Genomic DNA, 27,379 nt, shown 5'->3' on the forward strand with positions numbered 1-27,379 from the left:
TTACAAGGAGGAACCAATCTGGACCCAACTCTCAGAGTTCTGCTCCAGCATCTTGGGACTCGCCTGGCCCAGTAGTGTGGGGACAGCCACTGAGCACAGGAGAAGCCTTTGCTCACACTGGGCTCTGGCTCTAGCCTGCCCCTCCGAGGTGACAGTTGCCAGCATGCCCTGGGAAAGGATGGCCCTGCCCTTCTCAGCTGCAGCTCTGCCCCAAAGCCTCTGGGCACACAGACTGCACAGGGACAGGTCCACACAAGGACACCCCTATAAACCAGAACAGGTAACTTTTATTACCTAACTTCATAGAGAAGGAGGAAGCTAAGCAAAATGAGGAGAGAGAGGAATGAAATTTTCATTGTGTCAAATGAAACAATAAGAAGAAAACAAAACATGAAAAGATCAGATATTGAGACAGAGATTAATAATTTACCAAAATAATTTACCAGAATACAGAATCATAAGAAAAATGCTACATTAACTAGGGAATAGAACATACTAACATTCACAGTGTAGGGGTTCCAGAAGCAGAAGAGATGGAGAAGAGAGTCGAAAATGTAGGTGTGATGAAATTGTGGCTAAAATTTTCCATTAACCTGGGACTTTCTTGGTGGTCCAGTGGTGAGGACTCTGTGCTTCCACTGCAGGGGGTATGATTCTGAACCTGGTTTGGGAACGATCTTGTAAAGGTGATTAAAATCTTGAGATGCAAGATATTCTTGGTTTCCCTGGTAACCCTAATATAATGACAAAGTCCTTACATGTGTGACCTGGGAGGGTTGTAGTCAAAGAGAAGGTGGGAAGATAGGAGCATTAGATAAAAGATTCTAAGATGCTATAGTCTGTCTCTGAAGATCTCGGTAGAGTCTACAAGATGAAGATGGAAGAGTTCTCCTGTTCAGTTTCTCGGTTGTGTCCAACTCTTTGCCACCCCATGGACTGCAACACACCAGGCTTCTCTGTCCTTCACTATCTCCCAGAGTTTGCCCAGATTCATGTGCATTGAGTCGGTGATGCCATCCAACCATCTCACCATCTGGCATCCCCTTCTCCTCTTGCCCTCAGTCTTCCCCAGCATCAGGGTCTTTTCCAATGGGTTGGCACTTAGCATCAGGAGGCTAAATATTGAACTTCAGCTTCAGCATCAGTCCTTCCAATGAATATACAGGATTGATTTCCTTCAGGATTGACCAGTTTGATCTCCTGTTGTCCAAGGGACTCTCAAGAGTCTTCTCTAGAACCAAGTTTGAAAACATCAATTCTTCAGGGCTTAGCCTTTTTTACAGTCCAACTCTCACATTCATACATGACTACTGGAAATGCCATAGCTTTGACTCTACAGAACTTTGTCGACAAAGTAATGGCTCTGTTCTTAAACAGGTTATCTAGATTTATCATAGTTTTTCTTCCAAGGAGCAAGCATCTTAATTTAATGGCTGCAGTCACCATCCTCAGTGATTTTGGAGGCCAAGAAAATAAACTTTGTCACTGTTTCCAAGTTTTCCCCATCTATTTGCTGTGAAGGGATGGAACGAGATGCCATGAACTTAATTTTTCAAATATTGAGATTTAAGCCAGTTATTTCTCTCTCCTCTTTCACCTCCATCAAGAGACTCCTTAGTTCCTCTTTGCTTTCTGCCATTAAGGTGATGTCATCTGCATATCTGAGGTTACTGATATTTCTCCCAGCAATCTTCAGCCCACATTGTGATTCATCGAGCCCAATGTTCCACATGATGTACTCTGCATATAAATCAAATAAGCAGGGTGACAATATATGGCTTTGATGGACTCCTTTCCCAATTTGGAACCAATCCATTGTTTCATGTCCAGTTCTAACTGTTGCTTCTTGGCCTGCATACAGGTTTCTCAGGAGCCAGGTAAGGTGGTCTGGGATTTCCATCTCTTTAAGAATGTTCCACAGTTTGTTGTGATCCACAGGGTCAAAGGCTTTAGCGTAGTCAATGAAACAGAAGTAGATTTTTTTCTGGAATTCTCTTGCTTTTTCTATGATCCAATGGATGTTGGCAATTTGATCTCTGGTTCCTCTGCCTTTTCTAAATCCAGCTTGTACATCTGAAAGTTCTTGGTTCACATACCACTGAAGCCTAGCATCAAGGATTTTCAGCATTACCTTGCTACTCTGTGAAATGAGTGCAATTGTGAAGCAGTTTGAACATTCTTTGGCATTGCCCTTCTTTGGGATTGGAATTAAAACTGATCTCTTCCAGTCCTGTGGCCACTGCTGAGTCTTCCAAATTTGCTGGACTATTGAGTGCAGCACTTTCACAGCATCATCTTTTAGAATTTGAATAGCTCAGCTGGAATTCCATCACCTCCCCTAGTTTTGTTCATGCAAAGCCCTCATAACTTTGCATTCCATGATGTCTGGCTCTATGTGAGTGATCACACCATAATGGTTATCCCTGTCACTAAGGTCTTTTTTTGTATAGTTCTTTGTATTCTTGCCACTTTTTCCTAATCTCTTCTGCTTATCTTAGGTCATACGTTTTCTGTCCTTTATTGTCCTCATCTTTGCATGAAATATTCCTTTGGTATCTCTAATTTTCTTGAAGTGATCTCTAGTGTTTCTCATTATATTGTTTTCTTCTGTTTCTTTGTACTGATCACCTAAGAAGACTTCCTTACCTCTCCCAGCATTCCTTGGAACTCTGCATTCAGATGGGTAAATCTTTCCCTTTCTCCTTTGCCTTTTGCTTTTCCTCTTCTCTCAGCTATTTTAAGGTCTCCTCAGATGACCATTTTGCCTTGTTGCATTTCTTTTCTTGGGATGGTCTTGATTACCCCCTCCTATATAATGTTACACACCTCCACCCTTAGTTCTTTTCTGTGGCACTCTATGGCACTCAATCTATCAGATCTAATCCCTTGAATCTTTTCATCATTTCCACTGTATAATCATAAAGAATTTCATTTAGGTCATTCCAGAATGGCCTAGTGGTTTTCCCTTGTACTGGAGGGAGCACTGTCCCACTGTTACCAAAACGGTGTGTGTGTCGGTGGGGTGCAGCTGCTCGTTGTTTCAAATCCAATAATCAGGTCAGGTTGGTGAAAAGGAAAGTTTGTTTGATTTCAGATTCCAGCAACTGAGGTGTTGGTGTGGCAGACATCGATCCAAAGCCCGACCCCCCTCCACTTCACCCAGTGGGGCAAGAGCCCTTATAGACAGAAGTGATAGTGGTGCTATGTGCAGAAACAGCACAGTCAGCTCTGACAGTCATCTTCAAATTGGTCATCAGTGGTCTGACCCGTGTCATCTTGATTGTTTTATGTACATTAGTCTTCAGTTCCAGGACCCATGTGTTTGCATTTCTTGAGGCCATTATTCAGAAGTGTAGCAGCTTATGTCATGGATATATTCTGGTCATCATGTGGTTAACTTCTCCACCTGTTGTTCTAGGATCTATATGGCAGCTCACAGGATATGGTTCACAATATTATCTGTAGCCCTTGAGAAAGAGCTGAAGGTCCTTGATTATGCTTAATGACCACATTGTTATTATTTAGTCTCTTTTTACCCTTTTTCTTTGTGTCTACATTTCTCAATTCTCTGATTAAACTTATTCTTTGAAGTTTTCCACAAAGAGCAGGGAAAGGACATGGTACAGGGGCAAGGAACAAAGGATTCTGCTTCATTTCACCACCCATCAGCAGAAAATTGGGTTAAAGATTTACTGAGCATTGCCCCGCCAACCAGAGAAAAACTTTCCCCACAGACAGTCCCTCCCATCAGGAAACTTGCACAAGCTTCTTATCCTCCTCCATCAGAGGGCAATACAGAAGAAGCAAGAATTTCAATCCTATGGCCTCCAGAATGAAAACTACAATCACAGAAAACTAAACAATGTGGTCACATGGATCAAACCTTGTGTAACTCATGAAACTATCAGTCATGCCATGCAGGGCCACCCAAGATGGCCAAGTCATGATGGAGAGATCTGATGATGGAGAAGGAATGGTGAGCCACTTCAACATTCCTGCCTTGACACCCCATGAACAGTATGAAAAGGCAAAAGTATATCATACTGAAGGATGAGACCCCCAGGTTGGTAGGTGACCAATGTGCTACTAGAAAAGAGTGGAGAAATAGCTCTAAAAGGAATGAAGAGGCAGAGCCAAAGCAGAAACAACACCCAATTGTGGATGTGTCTAGTGGTGGAAGTAAAATCTGATGCTGTAAAGAATAATATTGCATAAGAACCTGGAATGTTAGAACTCTGAATCCAGGTAAATTGGATGTGGTCAAACAGGAGATGGCAGGAGTAAACATGGACACTTTAGAAATCAGTGAACTAAAATGGATGGGAAATAGGTGAAATTAATTCAACCGACCATTATATCTCCTACTGTGGGCAAGAATCCCTTAGAAGAAAGGGAGTAACCCTCATAGTCAACAAAAGAGTCCAAAATGCAGTATACTTGGGTGCAATCTCAAAGATGACAGAATGATCTTGGTTCATTTTCAAGGGCAAACCATTCAACATGACAGAAATCCAAGTCTATGCCCCAACCACAAATGCCAGAGAAGCTGAAGTTGATGTGTTCTTAGAAGACCTAAGAGACCTTCTAAATCTAACACTGAAAAAAGATGTCCTTTTCATTTAAGGGGACTGGAATACAAAAGTAGAAAGTCAAGAGATACCTGGACTAACAGGCAAGTTTGGCCTTGGAATACAAATGAAGCAGGGCCAAAGCTAACAGAATTTTGTCAAGAGAATGCTCTGGTCTTAGCAAACACCCTCTTCCAACAACACAGGATCTGTTCTCTAGTATCTGTATAAGGCAAGGAAATGGATTTTCCCCTACAACCTCCAGAAAAGAATGCTGGCCTGCTGGCACTTTGACTTTGGCCCATTGAACCGCATTTTGAATTTCTGACCTCAGGATATGTAAACTAATACATTGCTGTTGTTTCAAAGCACAAATTTTTGGTCATTTGTTATACCAGTAGTAGTAACTAAAACAAATGTGGTTCAAATCAGCCCCACCTCCATCTGCTGCATCATAGATTTTCCTCTCTCTGCTGGACTGTTCCTCTGACCTCAGAGGCAGGTGGTCATCTCCCATAACAGGGAACCTTGTCTTAAATTCCACTTTCTCTTTCAGCACCTGCCCAATTCCATGGTCCTCATTACAGCAACATCTTTAAAAACTGTGTATACTCTGTTTCTCATTGGTCTCTTCACACCATTTCTTGAACTTACTCTACTCAGGGTTTGCCTTCACCACCATCAAAGCGCCACTTGACCTTGCCAAGGTTAACTGCCCAATCCAATGGTCCGTTTCAGTCTTCTCTTACTTGTCCACTTGGAAGCACTGGACTCTTTTCGCCTCCAATCATACCCTTCACGTGCTTTCTAAGAACAATCTCTCCCACCTCACTAGCCTCTCCTTCTCTGCCTCTTTTGCTGGTTCCTCCACTTTTTCTTTTTTTAAGGAAAAACCAGCTCCTCAATGCTGAGTTTTCATGAAGCTTAACATCCATGTCTATACTCACTCACTGTATGACATATTATCTCCAATTTTCTAGTTTCTTGGCTTTAAGTGGCAACTAAATTTGAGAAACCACAAATACAAATATTTTAGCTGATCTTTTTCTCTGATAGACTTCTATGTCCAACTGTATGCATGCATCTTCACTTGGGTACCTAAAGGCATCTCAAAGATACCTATAATTGAATATATATAATTGAACTCCTAATCTTCCCACAAAAATGTGTTCTCCCCACATTGTCTCCATCTGGGAAAATGGCATCTCCTTTTCCTATCCCTTAAGCACAAATGTTGGGGTTCAGCTTTTATTCTCCTTTTCCTTTCACTTTATGCCCAATACATTAGACAGTCTGGTTGATGCAGCCCTTAAAATATATCCCTACTCTAACAACTTTGACCACACTTACTATTCCTTCTGTGGTCCACACAAGCATCATCTCTCACCTAGATTCCTGCAGAGTCCTAAAAGAGGGCTCTTTTTTTTCTCTTTCTTCTCAATATAGCAACCAGGGTAATTTTTTTAAAAAAGCACCTCTGTGCATGTAACTACTCTGTTCAGATCCCAAAATATCATTCTCCGTTTCTCTCAGAGTAAAATCCTTTCAAAAACCTACATGATACAGACCCAAGGTCCCAGTGGCTCTCTGGGCCTTCTCTTCAGCTCCCGTCTCCCCACCTCACTAAGTAAGCTCCACCCATATCAGCTGACTTGCTGGACCTTAAATGTTACATAAACGCTCGTTTTTCCTGAACTTGGTGTTTTCTGTTCCAGAGTAATGAAGTGAGCCACTGTCTCTATGTTGCAAGGCTGTTTCTTGTACAAATGAAAAGTTGTGTGGGATGAAGAGTAGTTGGTGTCTCTGCCTAACGGATGTACGGAGAGATTGTACGGAAGTAGGAGAGATTGTGCAGAATTATCTCCAACAGGCACTTTCCCATTTCTAACAGCTTAATTCTTCTGATGTCATTCACAGCTTTGGTCCACTAGACTATAAACTCAAGAATTTCTCATTTAAAATAGTATTTATTTCGATATTTGGCAAAACTAATACAATTTTGTAAAGTTTAAAAATAAAATAAAATTTAAAAAAATAAAAAAATAAAATAGTATTTATTGATAAAACCATGTGTTTCTAAAGAATATTCAGTAAAGTTTTGCTGAATTAATGAATGAATTGCAATAAGTGAATCAATGGCAAAATATATAAAAACTCATCAAAACGCTAAACATGGGCAAACAATTAAAAAATTAAATAAATTAATAAGATGTGCTGCTTTATAGTAAGCAAAATATAATACTGGATTTTTTAAGTCATATTTTTATTTTATCAAGATACTTATGTTAAGTTAAAAACAAATAGACAAGTTGTAGATTAAAGATCTTTTCTCTTTGTAAATGAAAATACACACATATTTCTACAGGAAAATCATAAGGTTAAGCCACCAAATTTAAGTATTATTAAATGGGTTAATCACAGCTTATCTTTATACTCTATCACTTCCATTCTGTTCTCCAAATTTTCTGCAATGTGTACTTTTTAATTTTGAAAAAAAATAGTATTCTTACTTTGAAGTCTTTATTGTTTCATAAACTTTTTATTTTTTTAAGGAAAGGCAAGCTCTGAAACATTCAAACACTTCATTTAAGCACCTTCACCAGGTACAAAAATCCTCTTTATAGTCCTAGAAGCATGTAATTCTCAAAGAATCAGAGTGAGAGCTGAGAGTCAATATTCTTCAGAAAATGGATACTCAAGATGGCCAACAGCACTGAAAGAGAAGAGGAAGGTTAATTTACCAAATCTGTCATGTTGTCAAAAGCTGCTACTCTATAGATGCAGTCAGGATATATTTGTCTAAATCTATAAACACATCCCTCCTTCTCCCTTGACAAGCACACAGGCAGGCGTCTGCTCCATGTGCACAGGGCACCTGCACGTCCAGTCCCAACATTCACGTGTGATATTCACTCCATGGTGACAGGTAATTTACAATTTATATGGGAGCTCAAGACCTAGGGCTAACTGTGGAAGTCATTTCAGACACAGGTGGAACACCTGACTCTTTTTCACACATCTATCAATAAGCAGATACTGAGCAGCCCCCAAAATACAGAGTGCCTCCACTAAGGAACTTGTCATCAATCAGAGCACTACCATATGCACCTGAATAATCAATCAGATAGCTCAAAGTGGGATTATTAATTTTTTAATTTACAATGGAGGAAACCACTGGTGACTCACTAATTACTATCACTACTTTTTTCCTTTTCTCCATGTTTCTACTTTTCTTTCAGAATCTGTATTTTTCAATTCAATTCATTAAAGAATGCATTCTAAGTGATTCCAGGCGCCAGGGGCCAGACTGTGGACCCGAGCCCGCAAAGATAAATACGTCTAGGAACTCACAGCCTAATGAAGGAAAATATACAACTATACGTAAAACTCTTTAAGTACAGAAAAGTAACTTTCCACCTTTTTTTCCAATTATCATGTCTTTTATCAGAAGCATGATATAGCTATACAAACAATAGGGAGAGTTTTGACATCTTTCATTGGAGACAAAATCTTCATTTCTCCAATAATTGGAGTTTATTATAAATAAATCAAAGTTAAGAAGGTAGAGGCTCCCCAGGGGATGGACCCCTGATGGACAAATATAACAATGGTGTGAGTCTTGACTCAAGAAACCAGAGAGACCCAGACGATCTTACCTGAGTTGTGTCCTGCTAAGCAGTCACTCACTGGAGGGTCAGTTAAGCTCATGATCTACTGGTAATTCAGTTTTGTGAGATAACAAAGATGAGGACATGGGAGTTGTAATAGGGAAGAAAGGGCAATGAAGAGATCAATTTGAAAGAAATGGATAGTGTCTTGGTGAATAAATTCCTATTAGGGAGAATGTCCACCAGACACTTAGGGGACAGGCTGGGGCAAGCCCATGTGACATCGTAGCACTGATGAATGTTGGCCTTTCTAGGACCCTCCTCCATAAAAACATCCACATACATTTTATAGTTGTGTTGGGGTTAACATGATTGCGGGCTTCCTAGGTGGCTCAGTGGTAAAGGATCCACCTGCAAAGCAGGGGACATGGGTTTGATCCCTGTGTTGGCAAGATCCCCTGGAGAGGGAAATGGCAACTCACTTCAGTATTCTTGCCTGGGAAATCCCAGGGACAGAGGAGCCTGGTGGGCTATAGTCCATGAAGTACCAAGAGTTGGAAACAAGTGAGTGACTAAAAACAACAACAAAACTTGAATGCAATTCATGATGGATTCATTATTATACAGTTATTATTAATACAATAATCTTCCCCTGGTGTAAAAAGAAATGAAGATTAAACATGTTCAAAGAACACTGAAAGAATATTGAGCTGCAGGCACTGTGCCCTCTGTGTCTACTGGGTCCCTCAAACCTGAGAGGAGGTACACCAGGCACAGGAATTAGGATACAAAGTAGTGAATTCACCAAGATGTCAACCAGGGGATTTTACTGATAGGCTGTCCTGAGCCCCTATCACATTTCTGTTGGTGAGAAATGGAGCCCTGGAGGAAACCTCTGGTCTGAAGTCTGTAGAAAACCCCTGGTAGATTCCTAAGCTGGAAATCAGAACTGGCTTCCTAGAATTAAGCTTTTAAAAAGCTTAGTTCCCCTGCTGACCTGCCTGCTACAGAAAACAGTGTATGTGTGAAACACCTGCAAGTCACTGAGGGTAGAAATTCATAATATCTCATATTTCTGTTGATGTCATCAATCGCCTTCATGTCTTCTGGAGTCAGTTCAAAGTCAAACACCTCCCCCAAAGAGCCGGCCTCCCCCTGGGGACTGGAGGACTTTCCAGCTGGATGGAGACAAGAAGAGGGGACAGGGAAGCCATGTCTGTCCTCAGCTTCCAGGTGAGCAACCTAGGACCCTCTGCTGAGTTCTCACCTCTCCTTCCCACACCTTCTCCTTCTCAGTCCACCTCAAAAAGATTACAGTGCATCAGTCGCTTATCTTTCTAAGTGAATTACTTGAAACAAAAAATGAAAACTCTAAAATCGTTTTTTTCCAAACACACTGCTTTAGACACTCCTGACTCGATACTGAACCTGAGCTGACATTAGACTGATTGCCCCTCCCCAACACACCCTAAGGGTGACAGCGTTCAGCTAAAGCAGTGTGGGGAGGAGGCTCCCCTTGAAAGCCTGTTCAGGAATCTGATATCAAGCTACTCATTATCTATGAAGAAATCTAACAAAAGCTGTATATAAATGCCTTTGTGGACAAAGTTATGAAAAGTACTTAAACATTAAGGAACAACTAATTATTAAAAATTCACATCATAATAATGAAATGAAAAGCTCAATTTTATAAAGAAATTAATTTTCTCCAAAGTGATCTCATGTTTCAATGCAACATGAACCAAAGACTTAAACACATATTCTCTTGTGGAAGTCAGTATAGTGATACTAATATTAAATGAGAGAAGAGCTAGTCAAAAGCAGTTAAGACATCCTTAAAATAGAAGAACATACCATACTGAAAAGCAAGACTTATTTTCGCTTTAGTAACACAGTACAGAAAACTGAGTAGTTAAATAGAAAGGAGTGGGCAGAAATGTACGTATGGACACTTTATATATGACAGAATTGACAATGAAAATCTGTGGGAAATATGGGCACTTGGTGTTATTCAGTCGCTCAGTGTGTCCAACTCTTTGCGACCCCAAAGGAAGAGATATTCCCCCACTCACTGACTGGCAATCTTATGACAGTGCTGAGACGGAGACTTATTCTAGCCAATTGTGTATGAAAAACTATACAGAGAGATGTTCAGCATCCTCTGACAAGAGCTACATCCACCTGCTAAAGCAGAACTGCCAAGCTGCTCTGCACTGAAAATGCACAAGAGATCCCAGCCAAGAGGGCTGAGTGCAGGCTGTTTGCCAAACCACAGAATCAAGAGATGCAGAAGTGATCTCTGCATTAAATCCTGAAACTGGGGAGAGTTTCCTCTACAGCTGTGGCTAAAGTACAATAATAGTCTCCTACACAGAAGTCAAAAGAGAAACAGCATAGCTAAAGTGAACAAAGTCTTGAAGAGAAATTTCTCAAAGACAGCAACTCAAAAATATTAAATGTGTGAAGATTAAAATGTATTAGTATTCAGGGAAATACAAAATATAACCATAGGGATTGCATTGAATCTATAAATTGCTTTGGGTAGTATACTCATTTTCACTATATTGATTCTTCCAGTCCATGAACATGGTATATTTCTCCATCTGTTAGTGTCCTCTTTGATTTCTTTCACCAGGGTTTTATAGTTTTCTATATATAGGCCTTTAGTTTCTTTAGGTAGATATATTCCTAAGTATTTTATTCTTTCCGTTGCAACGGTGAATGGAATTGTTTCCTTAATTTCTCTTTCTGTTTTCTCATTATTAGTGTATAGGAATGCAAGGGATTTCTGTGTGTTGATTTTATATCCTGCCACTTTACTATAGTCATTGATTAGTTCTAGTAATTTTCTAGTGGAGTCTTTAGGGTTTTCTATGTAGAGGATCATGTCATCTGCAAACAGTGAGAGCTTTACTTCTTCTTTTCCAATTTGGATTCCTTTTATTTCTTTTTCTGCTCTGATTGCTGTGGCCAAAACTTCCAAAACTATGTTGAATAGTAATGGTGAAAGTGGGCACCCTTGTCTTGTTCCTGACTTTAGAGGAAATGCTTTCAATTTTTCACCATGGAAGATAATGTTTGCTGTGGGTTTGTCATACATAGCTTTTATTATGTTGAGGTATGTTCCTTCTATTCCTGCTTTCTGGAGAGTTTTTATCATAAATGGATGTTGAATTTTGTCAAAGGCTTTCTCTGCATCTATTGAGATAATCATATGGCTTTTATTTTTCATGGCTTTTATTTTTCAATTTGTTAACGTGGTGTAGTACATTGATTGATTTGCGGATATTGAAGAATCCTTGCATCCCTGGGATAAAGCCCACTTGGTCATGGTGTATGATCTTTTTAATGTGTTGTTGGATTCTGATTGCTAGAATTTTGTTAAGGATTTTTGCATCTATGTTCATCAGCGATATTGGCCTGTACTTTTCTTTTTTTGTGGCATCTTTGTCAGGTTTTTGTATTAGGGTGATGGTGGCCTCATAGAATGAGTTTGGAAGTTTACCATCTTCTGCAATTTTCTGGAAGACTTTGAGCAGGATAGGTGTTAGCTCTTCTCTAAATTTTTGGTAGAAATCAGCTGTGAAGCCGTCTGGACCTGGGCTTTTGTTTGCGGGAAGATTTTTGATTACAGTTTCAATTTCCGTGCTTGTGATGGGTCTGTTAAGATTTTCTATTTCTTCCTGGTCGAGTTTTGGAAAGTTGTACTTTTCTAAAAATTTGTCCATTTCTTCCACGTTGTCCATTTTATTGGCATATAATTGTTTATAGTACTCTCTTATGATCTTTTGTATTTCTGTGTTGTCTGTTGTGATCTCTCCATTTTCATTTCTAATTTTATTGATTTGATTTTTCTCCCTTTGTTTCTTGATGAGTCTGGCTAATGGTTTGTCAATTTTATTTATCCTTTCAAAAAACCAGCCTTTGGTTTTGTTGATTTTTGCTATGATCTCTTTTGTTTCTTTTGCATTTATTTCTGCTCTAAGTTTTAAGATTCCTTTCCTTCTACTAACCCTGGGGTTCTTCATTTCTTCCTTTTCTAGTTGCTTTAGGTGTAGAGTTAGGTTATTTATTTGACTTTTTTCTTGTTTCTTGAGGTGTGCCTGTATTGCTATGAACTTTCCCCTTAGGACTGCTTTTACCATGTCCCACAGGTTTTGGGTTGTTGTGTTTTCATTTTCATTCATTTCTATGCAAATTTTGATTTCTTTTTTGATTTCTTCTGTGATTTGTTGGTTATTCAGCAGCGTGTTGTTCAGCCTCCATATGTTGGAATTTTTAATAGTTCTTCTCCTGTAATTGAGATCTAATCTTACTGCATTGTGGTCAGAAAAGATGCTTGGAATGATTTCAATTTTTTTGAATTTACCAAGGCTAGCTTTATGGCCCAGGATGTGATCTATCCTGGAGAAGGTTCCATGTGCGCTTGAGAAAAAGGTGAAATTCATTGTTTTGGGATGAAATGTCCTATAGATATCAATTAGGTCTAACTGGTCTATTGAAGAATCAATATAGTGAAAATGAGTATACTACCCAAAGCAATTTATAGATTCAATGCAATCCCTATCAAGCTACCAACAGTATTCTTCACAGAGCTAGAACAAATAATTTCACAATTTGTATGGAAATACAAAAAACCTCGAATAGCCAAAGCGATCTTGAGAAAGAAGAATGGAACTGGAGGAATCAACCTACCTGACTTCAGGCTCTACTACAAAGCCACAGTTATCAAGACAGTATGGTATTGGCACAAAGACAGAAATATAGACCAATGGAACAAAATAGAAAGCCCAGAGATTAATCCATGCACATATGGACACCTTATTTTTGACAAAGGAGGCAAGAATATACAATGGATTAAAGACAATCTCTTTAACAAGTGGTGCTGGGAAATCTGGTCAACCACTTGTAAAAGAATGAAACTAGAACACTTTCTAACACCATACACAAAAATAAACTCAAAATGGATTAAAGATCTCAACGTAAGACCAGAAACTATAAAACTCCTAGAGGAGAACATAGGCAAACAGTCTCTGACATACATCACAGCAGGATCCTCTATGACCCACCTCCCAGAATATTGGAAATAAAAGCAAAAATAAACAAATGGGACCTAATTAACCTTAAAAGCTTCTGCACATCAAAGGAAACTATTAGCAAGGTGAAAAGACAGCCTTCAGAATGGGAGAAGATAATAGCAAATGAAGCAACTGACAAACAACTAATCTCGAGAATATACAAGCAACTCCTACAGCTCAACTCCAGAAAAATAAAAGACCCAATCAAAAAATGGGCCAAAGAACTAAATAGACATTTCTCCAAAGAAGACATACAGATGGCTAACAAACACATGAAAAGATGCTCAACATCACTCATGATCAGAGAAATGCAAATCAAAACCACTATGAGGTACCATTTCACGCCAGTCAGAATGGCTGCGATCCAAAAGTCTACAAGTAATAAATGCTGGAGAGGGTGTGGAGAAAAGGGAACCCTCTTCCACTGTTGGTGGGAATGCAAACTAGTACAGCCACTATGGAGAACAGTGTGGAGATGCCTTAAAAAACTGGAAATAGACCTGCCTTATGATCCAGCAATCCCACTGCTGGGCATACACACTGAGGAAACCAGAAGGGAAAGACACACGTGTACCCCAATGTTCATCGCAGCACTGTTTATAATAGCCAGGACATGGAAGCAACCTAGATGTCCATCAGCAGATGAATGGATAAGAAAGCTGTGGAACATATACACAATGGAGTATTACTCAGCCATTACAAAGAATACATTTGAATCAGTTCTAATGAGGTGGATGAAACTGGAGCCTATTATACAGAGTGAAGTAAGCCAGAAAGAAAAACACCAATACAGTATACTAACGCATATATATGGAATTTAGAAAGATGGTAACAATAACCCTGTGTACGAGACAGCAAAAGAGACACTGATGTATAGAACAGTCTTGTGGACTCTGTGGGAGAGGGAAAGGGTGGGAAGATTTGGGAGAATGGCACTGAAACATGTAAAATATCATGTATGAAATGAGTTGCCAGTCCAGGTTCGATGCACGATATTGGATGCTTGGGGCTGGTGCACTGGGATGACCCAGAGGGATGGAATGGGGAGGGAGGAGGGAGGAGGGTTCAGGATGGGGAACACATGTATACCTGTGGTGGATTCATTTTGATATTTGGCAAAACTAATACAATTATGTAAAGTTTAAAAATAAAATAAAATTTAAAAAAAAATAAAAAAATAAAACAGTAAAAAAAAATAAAATATTGGAAAAAATAAAAAATATATATATATAACCATAATGATTAGGAGGTTAAAGAATGCTGCCACAATTTTTGTGTCCCCAAATTTACATGTTGATGGTGTTATAAATAGAGCCTTTGGGGTGATTAGATCATGATGGCAGAGCCCTCATGGATGAGATTTCAACAATATCATACACATAAAGGAGATTTTGGAGAGAGCTGTTGTCCACTCCACCATGTTAAGATACAAGGGAAGCCTGTGACCTAGAGGAGAACCCTCACCTGATCACACAGGCATCCTGACCTCAGACCTCCAGCTTCAGAACTGTGTGAAACAAATTTAGTATTTTTTCCCAGCCACTCAATCTGTAGTATTTTGTTACAGCAGTTCAAACAGTCTTAAAAAACCACATAATGAAATTTTATCAATTGAGAACAGAGAAAATAAGATATCATTTACATGAGGTAACAGAATAAATTGTTTATATAACTCTGAAACTAAGATCTCTATTTTCTGTCCAATCTTAACCCTATCTAGCCATACTATCTTTCCTGTTGCCAAATCTGGAGGAGAAAACCATCAGGAATATACACAAGGCATTCATGCACAGGGAAGAACAAGTAACTTGTCTTGACTCAAGTATAGTCTTGAGAGCTGGACAAAGAATGATCCTTAGGAAAGACCCAGAGCCCTGCTCATCACCTGTATGTTCTCATTGATCCACTTCTTATTGTTACCCTTGGCCAAAACCACAACCCCCTGTTGTATCTGGTAGCAAAGGACAACCAGAGTGGCGTTTTCTTGTGCTTTTTGGTAATGGTACAAAGAACTGGTTCCTCCAAGAGAACGGGCAAGTCCAAGTTCACCCTGGAAGGAAATTCAGAAATGCCAAAGACCTGAGATTGAATACTCAGTTTGCAAGTAGGCTTCCCATGCAGACTAAATAGGTAGACTCTAAACCAGAGCTTCTTAAAGTGTGGTCCAAGGACCGGCACCATCACTATCAACTAGGATGTAGTAATAAATATAAATTCCATGGCTGAGCTGAAGACAAACTGAACAGAACTTCAACTGTGTCACCTCCCAGTCTGTGTTTACAAAGCTCTGCAGGTGACTCAGATGCATTATTGGGTTGAGACCAGATTGCCAAATTTTGTATATTCTCTTTAATTCTCAGGGATTTCTTTTCTTCTAAAATCAAGGGCATGAATAGAAAACCAGATGGAAAAGACCAGGAATTGTTTTAAAATTTAACTTTTCAAGGTATTGATAAAAATTGAGTAGTCTCAAAATAAGAGACATTTATTTTATCATTATATTTCTACAGATGTCAAAGAAATGCTTCAAATTGAAATTTTTTCTAACATGATAGACATAGGAGTTACATATTATTATCCCAATTTTAGATATGAGATAAGTGAGGATTGCAATATCTATTTTTAGAAATATGTTCATTAGTCAATAAGTAAATCATGACATAAGCTTGTGTCTCTGGCCTCAACTGGGGGACTCTATAGATTTCAATGCAGACATTTGTTATTGATAAGTTGACAATCTAATACAACATAGAAAAAATGGCTGTGTAATGGGAAGATAAAAAAGAAGGATTCATTCCATCCCTCCCCTCTCTTGCCTCTGCCTATGAGAGTTATCTGAGTACTGTATAATTTAAAATATTTCATCAAAAATTGAATTTTATGGAAACTCCCAGGTGTCTTCAATAGGATTCAATACCATTCTTTTACTCGTTGGGATCTCAGAGCACCACAGGCAACAAGAACAATTCCATGTGACTTGCAGAAATCCAACAGTTTGCTCTAGTTGAGATAAGGGTGACATTCCACCTGTAGAACACCCACAGAGAAGAATGTCCGATTATATTCAAAGGCAATATTAATATAACAGAGAAAGACGAAAAGATTTCAAAGGCTAAAGGAAAGACTACATCATTAAATGTAAATTGGAAATGTCAACATCAACAGAGAAATAGAGAAAAGTGTATTTATACAGTTAATTTTATGATAGACATGTATGGCAGAACGAGTGCAAGATTGAATAATCAAAAGCTGGGCTCTACATTTGAGTAGATGTTCCTGAGTAAATATTCATAGATTGTTAGTATCACCTTGAGCTTTTAACTTCACCCTCTAAACTGGATGATTTTCATTACCTGCAACACATTTTTCTGAACTGTGCTCCCTGTTTACGATTCCTAAATGCTGAGACACCAAGACCAAGAATTCAGACATCAGAACCCCACACAAACTCTTAACACCCATCTCAGCTGATTTGTTACTTTATTAATTTACTTCTGATTCCATGTTTTCATCATCTTCCTTCCTGTATGCAGATTGCTCCAGGGCACTTTCCCCTCCATCTGGTCATCCTTTCATCTCAAGGAAACACCTCCTTCCTCTAGTTCTGGGTTCTACCCACAGTTTAGAAGGAAAGCATCCCACTTTTCCACCCAGAATTTTGTAAACAGAGATACTGTTATAGATTCTATTCACACCACCATAGAGGCCCTACTCTCTAGAACCATCTATCCACAAAGGTCGGATGAACAGGGGGGAGGATAGACAGACATCTGGCTCCAGGGCAAGAAGGAGGTTCTAAAAAGCATGAGGGAGAGGAGCCAAGCTGCTCACCTGGTTGCAGACAGACTTGTACCTGAGCCTCAGCTTGTTCAGGATCTTCTCCAGCTGCTTGTGGTTGCAGTTGGACACCCTGATGGACTTGGTCAACCTGCATCCTTACACTTCTCAAGACCTGAGAGGGAGGGGTGGTGGACAGTCACATGGAATGGGCAATAGAACAAGAATTAATGCTGAAAAACATCAGTAATCACACTCATTCATCAAGAGTTACCCTTGACTATAAAGAAGAAAAATTGGGAAGAAGGTCATGATATAAAAAGAAAAACTACTGCCCCACCTTAGAAAAACTCCTGAGAAGTCATATCACATAGAAGGAAAAAGATGGCTGTCTACACTGTCCCAAATTCTCTTCCTCCATTCCTCTCTGTGAACATCTCAGCAATGGTTTCCTCCACACAACCCCAGCATCCATTCCCTTAGATTCATGAACTTCTGAGTCTGATGGTCCACAGCCCATTCTCACAGGTGGAAGAAATGAAGGAGGTTCCCCCTCTACTGACTCCTCCCCTGGTTCTCACCTCCCTGGACTCACCTCCCACGTACGAGAGAGATCCACTGAGTCAAATATCAGTTTTCCATTTTCATCTTTGGGGGATAATTCCTCCCCTGGCTGGAATAGAAGCAGTCATTTATGTCACAAAATAATTTCTCTGCATTTAGCCAGGTTGCCAGGCACCAGGGATCAAACCTCCATCAGGTAGGTTTACAAATTTCTAAATACCAGTGTTTGCAAAGTGATATGCATATATGGAGTTGTCAGCAATACCTTTAGGAAGGAGGCTTATTCCAATCTCTTACACTCAATATACGTTGTAATAAATACAATTTTTCTAGGTCCTAAAAGGGACTCACAGTGACTTCTCTGTATTTTGTCTGCTTCTTGTACTTGCCTATTTTGAAATGCCTTTTTGGGCTGGAAATGGCAGTAAGTTACATGACATAATTCCCAGAATAAAAATTGCAGTCTTCATATGGCTAGATATCAGAAATTCTTTTCCCTCTGAGCATCAGGTGCCCTAGGGCAGACATGTGAACTGCAAGGCTATCTTTAGGTGGATATGGGATGTGGATGATCCACACATGCTCTCAAATATTCATGACCATGAGCCTTGAACTGCCCCAGGGTCATATTTGCCACCAATGGAAAATGTTCAGTAAAAAATAAAGTAAATCATGAGTAGTATCCTTATAAGGGATAGAAGAAAGGAGACATTTCTGAACACTGCTACAAATCCTAAAATCTTTCTGTGTCTGGTACTTGCCATCTACATAGTCCACTAAGCAATTTTGCATTAGATGGCTTGAGTTTATTTCTGTAACTTGAAATCAACAGTTCTAAGTAAATCATGCTTAATGGCTAAGTGCAGTCTACAAACCTCATCGTGAAGACAGGCAAAAGTGTAAGCAATGTCTCCCAACTTCCTATACAGTTAAGAGATTTGACTCACCCAGAGGAAGCACCACCAAATCTGCTCAACTTGAAAGAGTAAAAGACAAGATTAACTCTTCATGTTCAATGTAAGGCAGTGTCAAGCTCACCATGGCTGCACCAAACTCTTGGTTCATGAATTTCACAGACACTCAGGAGTCATATCCAGGACTTTGTTCAGAACTGGCTGATTTCTATTTCCTTTAATTTTTCAGGCAGAGCCTCAGATTTTTAATGCCTTTCTATGGGATCCATGTAATGGATTCAAAACTCAGCAAAAAGATGATCACAAATAATTATTTGGGGGATTCTACTCTAGTGTAATCGTCCCTTCAACCTACTAAGACAAATCTTTATTCAACCATCCCTGCAAGTTGATACACATTCTAACACAAGATATAACATTTATGTGATCACCCAAATTTCTAACCTTCAGAGCCGCTGGAAAATGAATAATACAGAGATCGACGTAGTCCAGTTGAAGATTTTTTGGTGACTTTTCCAAGGCTGGTTGGACCAGCTCTGGTCGAAGGGAAGTTAACCAAAGCTGTAGAGGTTAAAGAATGAAAGTTGATTAATACTAAACTAGGTAATTTTTTTTTTTTTTTGTCTTACTGCATGGTTTGTGAGATATTACTTCCCCGACCAAGGATGGAATCCTGGCTCATAGCAGTAAAGCACCAAGTCTTAAGCACTGAACCACCGGGGAACTCTAATACTTTAGGAATATACCAATAAGCATAGTTCAGCAAACAACTCCTAACCAAAGGACCCTATTATGTAATTGTCTGTAATTGTCAAAAGTGATTGGCACAATCACTTGTACACATGCACCCACACAATACACACAGTACCTTTGAAGTGCAGAATATGTCTTCTCTCTTCACAGTGCCATCTGCAATCTTGCTTCGAATGACCTGGCCAATCTCCTCTTCATTTTGGTAGACATGAGCACAGTCAATATGGCGGAACCCAACCTCTATAGTGAATGGGGTGAATTCCAGAGCATCTCTCTTAGAAACCTACATAAGCAACAAAGGTAGAAGTTGAATATCCACATAAGATATGGCTAGACACAAGCTTTGATCTTCCCAAGAATCGACTTTTTTCTGTGTCTTTGATTAGTTCTGTATGTGTAGTAATGAACCCATGACAGTTTCCCTTAACATTCCTAATAAGTAATTAAATGAACACTACCCAGGAACCCTTCAACTTCAGGTGATCAGTGGCTGATTGCTGGTATTAGAGGATGGCAAAATCACCTTTAGGTTCAGTGACTTGATGAAAGAACTCAAAGGACTCAACAAAATGTTGTAGTCATGAATATGATTTATAACGTGAGGTGTTTGAAGCAAAATGATCAAAGTTACAAGGTGCCTGGTAAAAGTATCAAGAACCAAGGTAAAAGGTTCTGAGACTTCCAACTACCAGTGAAGCCACATAGAATACACCCCCCAAAAAAACGACTGTATCTTTTCAAGGTGTACAATGTGATGTTCTCATATAAGTTATTCTTGTTATTCACTTGCTCAGTCATGTCTGACTCTTTGCAACCCCGTGGACAGCAGCACTCCGGTTTCCCTGTTCTTCACCATCTCCCAGAGTTTGCTCAAACTCATGTCCATTGAGAGAGTAATGCCATCAAACCTTCTCATCCTCTGTCCCCTCCTCCTCTTGCTCTAAATCTTTCCTAGAATCAGGGTGTTTTCCCTCGAGTTATCACTAGCATCAGGTAGCCAAAGTATTGGAGCTTCAGCTCTAGCATCAGTCATTCCAAGGAATATTCAGGGTTGATTTTCTCAAGGATTGACTAGTTTGATCTGCTGGCTGTCCAAGAGACTCTCAAGAGTCTTCTCCAACACCACAGTTCAAATGCATCAATTCTTTAGTGCACAGCCTTCTTTATGGTCCAGTACTTACATCCATACACAAACATGACTACTGGAAAAACCATAGCTTTGACAATATGTACCTCTGTGGGCAAAGTAATGTCTCTGCTTTTAAATACACTGTCCAAGTTTGTTATAGCTTTTCTTCCAAGGAGCAAGTGTCTTTTAATTTCCTGGCTACAACCATTCACAGTAATTTTGGAGACCAAAATAAAAAGAGTCTGTCACTGTTTCCATTGTTTCCTCATCTATTTGCCATAAAGTTATGGGACAGGATGCCATAATCATAGTTTTTCAATGTAAGCCAGGTTTTTCACTTTCCACTTTCATCTTCATCAAGAGGCTGTTTAATTTCTCTTCACTTCTGCCATTATGGTGGTGTCATCTGCACATCTGAGGTTATTGACATTTTTCACGGCAATCTTGATTCCAGCTTGAGCTTCATCCAGCCTGGCATTTCTCTGGATTGTACTTACTCATGTAAGTATCCACTCTTAATAATTACCACAAGCAAGCTAGTAAACAGAACCACTACCTCACATAGCTACCTTTTGGAGGTGCTTGTAAGAAGATTTATATCTAGTCTCTACAAAATCTGAAGATATAACCCATTATTTTTAACTATGGGCTTCCCTGGTGGCTCAGAGGTTAAAGCGTCTGCCTGGAATGCAGGATACCCGGGTTCAGTCCCTGGGTTGGGAAGATGCCCTGGAAAAGGCAATGGCAACCCACTCCAGTACTCTTGCCTGGAGAATCCCATGGAGGGAGGAGCCTGGTAGGCTACAGTCCATGGGGTCGCAATGAGTTGGACACAACTGAGCGACTTCACTTTCACTTTCAAACTTGCTGTACATCAGGTCTCCAGAATTATGCATCTTATAACTGAAGGTCTGTACCCTTGATTAACATCTTTCCATTTTTCCCAGTCTTGTCATCAGCTTCTGCTTACCATACCTCCACTCTCTCTTCTACAAGTACCACTATTTAGGATTCCACCTACAAGGATATCATGCAGTATTAGTCTTTCTATTTCTGGCTTACTTAGCTTAATGTTCTCCCAGTTCTTCTGTGTGATTGCAAATGGGTTAACTTTGTCTTCAATGCTCAATAATATTCCATTTCTTTTTATGTGATTCAAAATCTTTCCCATTTCAAGGAGGTAGATAATTGGTATAACACAGTTCTGCTAGGTCTAGTTCTGGTTTTTCTTAAATGCACGGACATTTGGGGTGGGCTTCCCTGGTGGCTCAGATGGTACAGAATCTGCCTGCAATGCAGGGGACCTGGGTTCAATTCCTGGGTTGGGAAGATGCCCTGGAGAAGGGGAAGGCTACCCACTCCAGTATTCTGGCCTGGAGAATTCCATGGACTGTATAGTCCATGGGGTTGCAAAGAGTCGGACATGACTGAGTGACATTCACTTTCGGGGATGTACCTGGGAATGAGCCCATGAGCTTCAGTAACAGCCCTTCACTTTCCTCCCCTCAACCCAGTGTGCTCTACGAAGTAAACAAATTCTGTCTTCTATCAGAAAAATGTCTCTTAATAATTGTTCCATTTTATAAATTAGAATAGTGAGCCTCAAAGTATAAGTCCAGTCCCTTGTCACATCTATTCTAAAGGCAAGATAGACAGAAAACTTTCTAGCTTCCAGTCTAGAGACTTGTCCACTAGCCCCTATTTGACCAAGCACTGCAGACCATACTTTAATAAAAACACATTACAAAACCCCAGGATACATCACAAAATCTGGCCTGTAAGATTGCATCTTATCCCCTCTAGTGATACTATGGTTCCCATCAGAAGAAGTTTCCAAGCAGAAACAGAAGCACAAGGCAAAAAGCAGCTGGAGTGTTTCTTGCCTGGCACCAAGCAGGTATCCCACAGTAGAAAAGCAGTTCTCTTCCATTAATTGTCAGTCATCTCATCTTCAGGACCTTCCACCTCAAATACTTCTCTGGGTCCTGTATTATTGGAAGCAGGAAAGAGCTCTTGAGCTAATAAAATGTACAGAGAAAACTTGCAACTGCAGTCACCCACAAAGGAAAGCAGCTGACAGTCAGTGATCTTGACAGCCGAGTCTCACCTCTTCTGCCAAGCTGGGAAAGAGACAGAAACTGGAGGGGAACCCAGACCCAGAGTAATCTACAGGTGAGCACAGTTTCATACCCTGATGCAGAGTGAAGACTGAATGCTCTCTCCTCTTTCACAGGGCATGGTTCTGGCCCAGTAAGTGGAATGATGTGATCCACCCAGAGTTGCACAGGAGCTCAGTGCTTGACAACCCAAGTCTCTTTCACTCATGTTACATCCACTACTATGTATATCTTGACCCACAACCACCCAGGTTACTTCTGGAGGTGTATAGGTTCCAAATCCCAGGACAGGAATGAAGTGGCCGTCATTAAGTTTCACTCTCTGGCTTTTGGGATCCATTGCCTATTTCTCCTTGGAGTAAGCAGATTGATGTTTTCCTTCTTCCTTCACAGGTTAGGAATAACAGGAAGGTAACACCCCAGCTGCACCATCCAATGCCAGCAGATATATTGTAAGAGGAGCATGATTAAACCAGTTCCCATTGAGTAAGAACAGGATTGAAATCAGTTAGCTTGTTTGCTTTTTTTTGCAGTAGAACATTATTATATAATGATGATATGAGCTGAACAGTTATTGACCATATTTTAGACTAGAAACTTCCACAAGAGCAATATTTTTTATTTTTCTATTACAAAGCCAATCTCGATCAAACATCAGTTGAAACAACAGTCTACAGTACAAACATGCACACATACACAAATCACACAATCTAAAAGCATTTAATAAGCATTTTTGAAAATGTAATCCCTTTATAAAGAATCAAAACTTCAAATGAAAATAAATTTGCCTTTTTACATTTTCCACTAGCAAAACTATTATGCTTTACAGACCTGACTGGTTAAATCCTGAATATGATATGGAAACCAGAAATTTTGGCAAAGAGCTTATTGGAAGTTAATTATTAATAGTTTTAGGATATCGTGTGCAGTGTGCAAAGAGACTCTAGTGTTTATACATTGTACTTAGTTATATAACTCTAATAGTACTCTCATAATCTAACTGACACATATTTTACATAATTTACTAACTGTTCACGTTGTTCATAAAAGAAAAACCTATAAACAAAATACAACAAATTTGGAAAGAGTAATGGAAATTGTGATGCACTTATAGACGGGGATATTGTGAAGACAAATAAAATTTAACATGTTCAGCAATGTCAGCAAAATGGTGAGATGGGAGGACTGAAGTCTGCCATGGAAAGACAAGAAAAGAAAGAGAAGGCAGCTGAAAAACCTCATAGGAGCTCTGTAAAACAGTCAAACAAAGATCTATAGCACAAAAAGTGAACAGGCAACTAGGAAAAATCCAGAACAGAATGACAAAAAAATTTCATTGTGTATTACTCAACTGTACCCTCCTCCTGCCTGGGCAGTGCAGTCTTGATCAGTTCCAGTTGCCTCCCTCAAACCAGAATGATCAGAGAAAACCTTATGTGCAATGTTTCAACCTACCTGGGGACTGTCTGGAGACTGGTGTCTGTTCCACTTAACTCTAAACTTAAACTGAAGAGCAGCTGGAGTGGTTATTACAGCTACAGGAGGAATATATATATATATATATATATATATATATATATATATACACACACACACACATATACAGGGACTCAAAGACAAAGGAATAAAGGTGGAGATATAGACTAGATCATGTATTAATAAAACCCTGAATAGAACTGGGGTGTGGTTTTGGGGGACATAAGGCATTCAAAAAACAGTCAAATTTACGGGAATCAGAAAGCCATTCTTGGGCCAGGCACGATGATGACTCAGAAATGACTGAGACCCCTTGGCTTTCCTGTTGGGCTGATCCCAGGACTAGGAGCATGATGAGCAAACTAATGAAGAAAAGTCATGACAAAAAACAAATCTAGCTGAATTTTTACCTGTTGTTTCAGGTACCCAATTATGAACACAGACACACACAGGAACACACACAGCAACATACACAGCAACGTACACAGAGACATCTGGACAGGGCAATGGTGAGGAGGGGCAGTGCACACTTACAAGGGGTGGAATGAGTTTGGACCCCTCCATCAGAGTTCTGCTCCAGCACCTTGGGATCCACATGGCCCAGTAGGGTCGGGACACCCAGTGAGCACAGAAACCTCTGCTCATACTTGGCTTTGGGGTAACCTCTCTCTCCCCCTCCCACCAAGCTGAAAGCTGCCAGCTGCCAGCACACCCTGGAGAAGGGGTGACCCTGCCAACATCAGCTCCAGCTCTGCTCCAGATCCTCTGGGCAAAAAGACTGCTCAGGGACCCATCCATACATGGACACCCCTGCAAGACCAAGACACATAATTTTCACCTAATTTCATAGGGATGCTTTCCTGGTGGCTCAGCTGGTAAAGAATCACCCTGCAATGCAGGAGACCTGGATTGATCCCTGGGTTGGGAAGATCACCTGGAGAATGGAACAGCTACCCACTCCAGTAGTCTGGCCTGGAGAATTCCATGGACTATACCGTCCATGGGGTCGCAAAGTGTTGGACACGACAGCAACTTTCGCTTTCACTTTCACTTTCTCCCATTCTGATGGTTGACTTTTCACTTTGCTTATAATGTCCTTTGCTGTGCAAAAGCTTTTAAGTTTAATCAGGTCCCACTTGTTTACTTTTGTTTTTATTTCTATTACTCTAGGAAGTGGGTCATACAGGATCTTGCTTTGTTTTACGTCATCGAGTCTTCAACCTGTTTTCCTCTAAGAGTTTTACAGTTTCTAGCCTTACAGTTAGGTCTTTAATCCATCTGGAATTTATCTTTGTGTATCATGTTAGGAAGTGTTATAACTTCATTCTTTTATATGTGCCTGTCAAGTTTTCTCAGAACCATTTATTGAAGAGGCTGTCTTTGCCCCATTGTATGTTCTTGCCTCCTTTGTCAAAAATAAGGTACCCATAGGTGCACGAGTTTATTTCTGGGCTTTCTATCTTGTTCCATTGGTCTATATTCCTGTTTTTATGCCAGTACCATACTGTCTTGATGACTGTAGCTTTGTAGTATAACCTGAAGTCAGGAAGGTTGATTCCTCCAGCTTCATTCTTCTTTCTCATGACTGCTTTTGCTATTTGGGGTCTTTTGTGTTTCCATATGAACTGTGAAATTTTTTCTTCTAGTTTTTCTAGGAAAATGCCATTGGTGATTTGATAGGGATTGCATTGAATCTGTAGATTGTGTTTAGTAGTATACTTATTTTCACAATATTGATTCTTCACATCCAGGAACGTGGAATGTCTCTCTATCTGATATGTCATCTTTGATTTCTTTCATCAGTGTCTTATAATTTTCTGTGTACAATTATTTTGTCTCCTTAGGTAAGTTTATTCCTAGATAATTTATTCTTTTTGTTGGAATAGTGAGTGGGATTGATTCCTTAATTTCTCCTTCTGATTTTTCATCGTTAGTATATAGAAATGCAAATGAGTTTTGTGTATTGATTTTGCTAAATTCACTGATTAGCTCTAGTAATTTCTGATAGTATCTTTAGGGTTTTCTATGTACAGTATCATGTCATCAGCAAACAGTGAGAGCTTTACTTCTTTTCCGATCGGATTCTTTTTATTTCTTTTTATTCTGAATGCTGTATCTAGGACTTTCAAAACTATGTTGAAAAATATTGGTGAAAGTGGACACCCTTGTTTTGTTCCTGATCTTAGGGGGAATGCTTTCAGTTTTTCACCATTGAGAATAATGTTTGCTGAAGGCTTTACATACATGGCCTTTACTATGTTGAGGTAGGCTCCTTCTATGCCCACTTTTTGAAGAGTTTTAATCATAGATGGGTGCTGAATTTTGTCAAAGGCTTTTTCTGCATCTATTGAGATTATCATATGGTTTTTATCTTTCAATTTGTTAATATGGTGTATCACGTTGATTTGGTGGTACTGAATTCTCTTAACTTTTGCTTGTCTAAAAAGCTTTTGATTTCTCCATCAATTTTGAATGAGATCCTTTCCACATAGAGCAATCTTAGTTGTAGATTTTTCCCTTTCAGTACTTACCTGTGGCAGATTCATTTTGATATTTGGCAAAACTAATACAAGTATGTAAAGTTTAAAAATAAAATAAAATTTAAAAAATAAAATAAATAAATAAATAAATAAATAAAAATATTCTGCCATTCCCTTCTAGCCTGCAGAGTTGCTGCTGCAAGATCAGCTGTTAAATGTATGGGGTTTCCCTTATATGTTACTTGTTGCTTTTCCCTTGCTGCTTTTAATATTTTTTCTTTGTGTTTAATCTTTGTTAGTTTAATTAGTATGTGTCTTGATGTGTTTCTCCTTGGGTTTATCCTGTGTATGGGACTCTTTGTGATTCTTGAATTTAATTGACTATTTCCTTTTCCATGCTGGGAAATTTTCAACTATAATCTCTTCAAAAAGTTTCTCATACACTTCCCTTTTCTCTTCTTCTTTGGGGACCCCTATAATTTGACTTTTGGTGCATTTGATATTGTTCCAGAGGTCTCTGAGACTATCCTCAGTTCTTTTCATTCTTTTTACTTTATTCTGCTCTTCAGGAGTTATTTCCACCATTTTATCTTCCAGCTCATGGATTCGTTCTCTGCTTCATATATGCTGCTATTGATTCCTTCTAGAATATTTTTAATTTCAATAATTGTGTTGTTTGTCTCTGTATGATTATTCTTTAATTCTTCTAGGTCTTTGTTAATTGATTCGTCCATTTTCTCCATTCTGTTTTCAAGGTTTTGTGTCATTTTTACTATCATTATTCTGAATTCCTTTTCAGGTGGTTTGCCTATTTCATCTTCATTTATTTGGACTTTTGTGTTTCTAGTTTGTTCCTTCATTCGTGCACTGTTTCTCTGCCTTTTCATTCTTTTTTTTTGTTTGTTTTTTACTTAT

The 27,379-nt window shown here is 39.3% G+C and overlaps 1 pseudogene; it reads right to left on the bottom strand.

The window, feature by feature from the left end:
- On the bottom strand, nucleotides 1-22,863 carry LOC102416213 (annotated as a pseudogene).
- Nucleotides 22,864-27,379: the final 4,516 nt, after the last annotated feature.

Source organism: Bubalus bubalis, chromosome 14 (assembly GCF_019923935.1).
Source record: "Bubalus bubalis isolate 160015118507 breed Murrah chromosome 14, NDDB_SH_1, whole genome shotgun sequence".
NCBI classification, from domain to species: domain Eukaryota; kingdom Metazoa; phylum Chordata; class Mammalia; order Artiodactyla; family Bovidae; genus Bubalus; species Bubalus bubalis.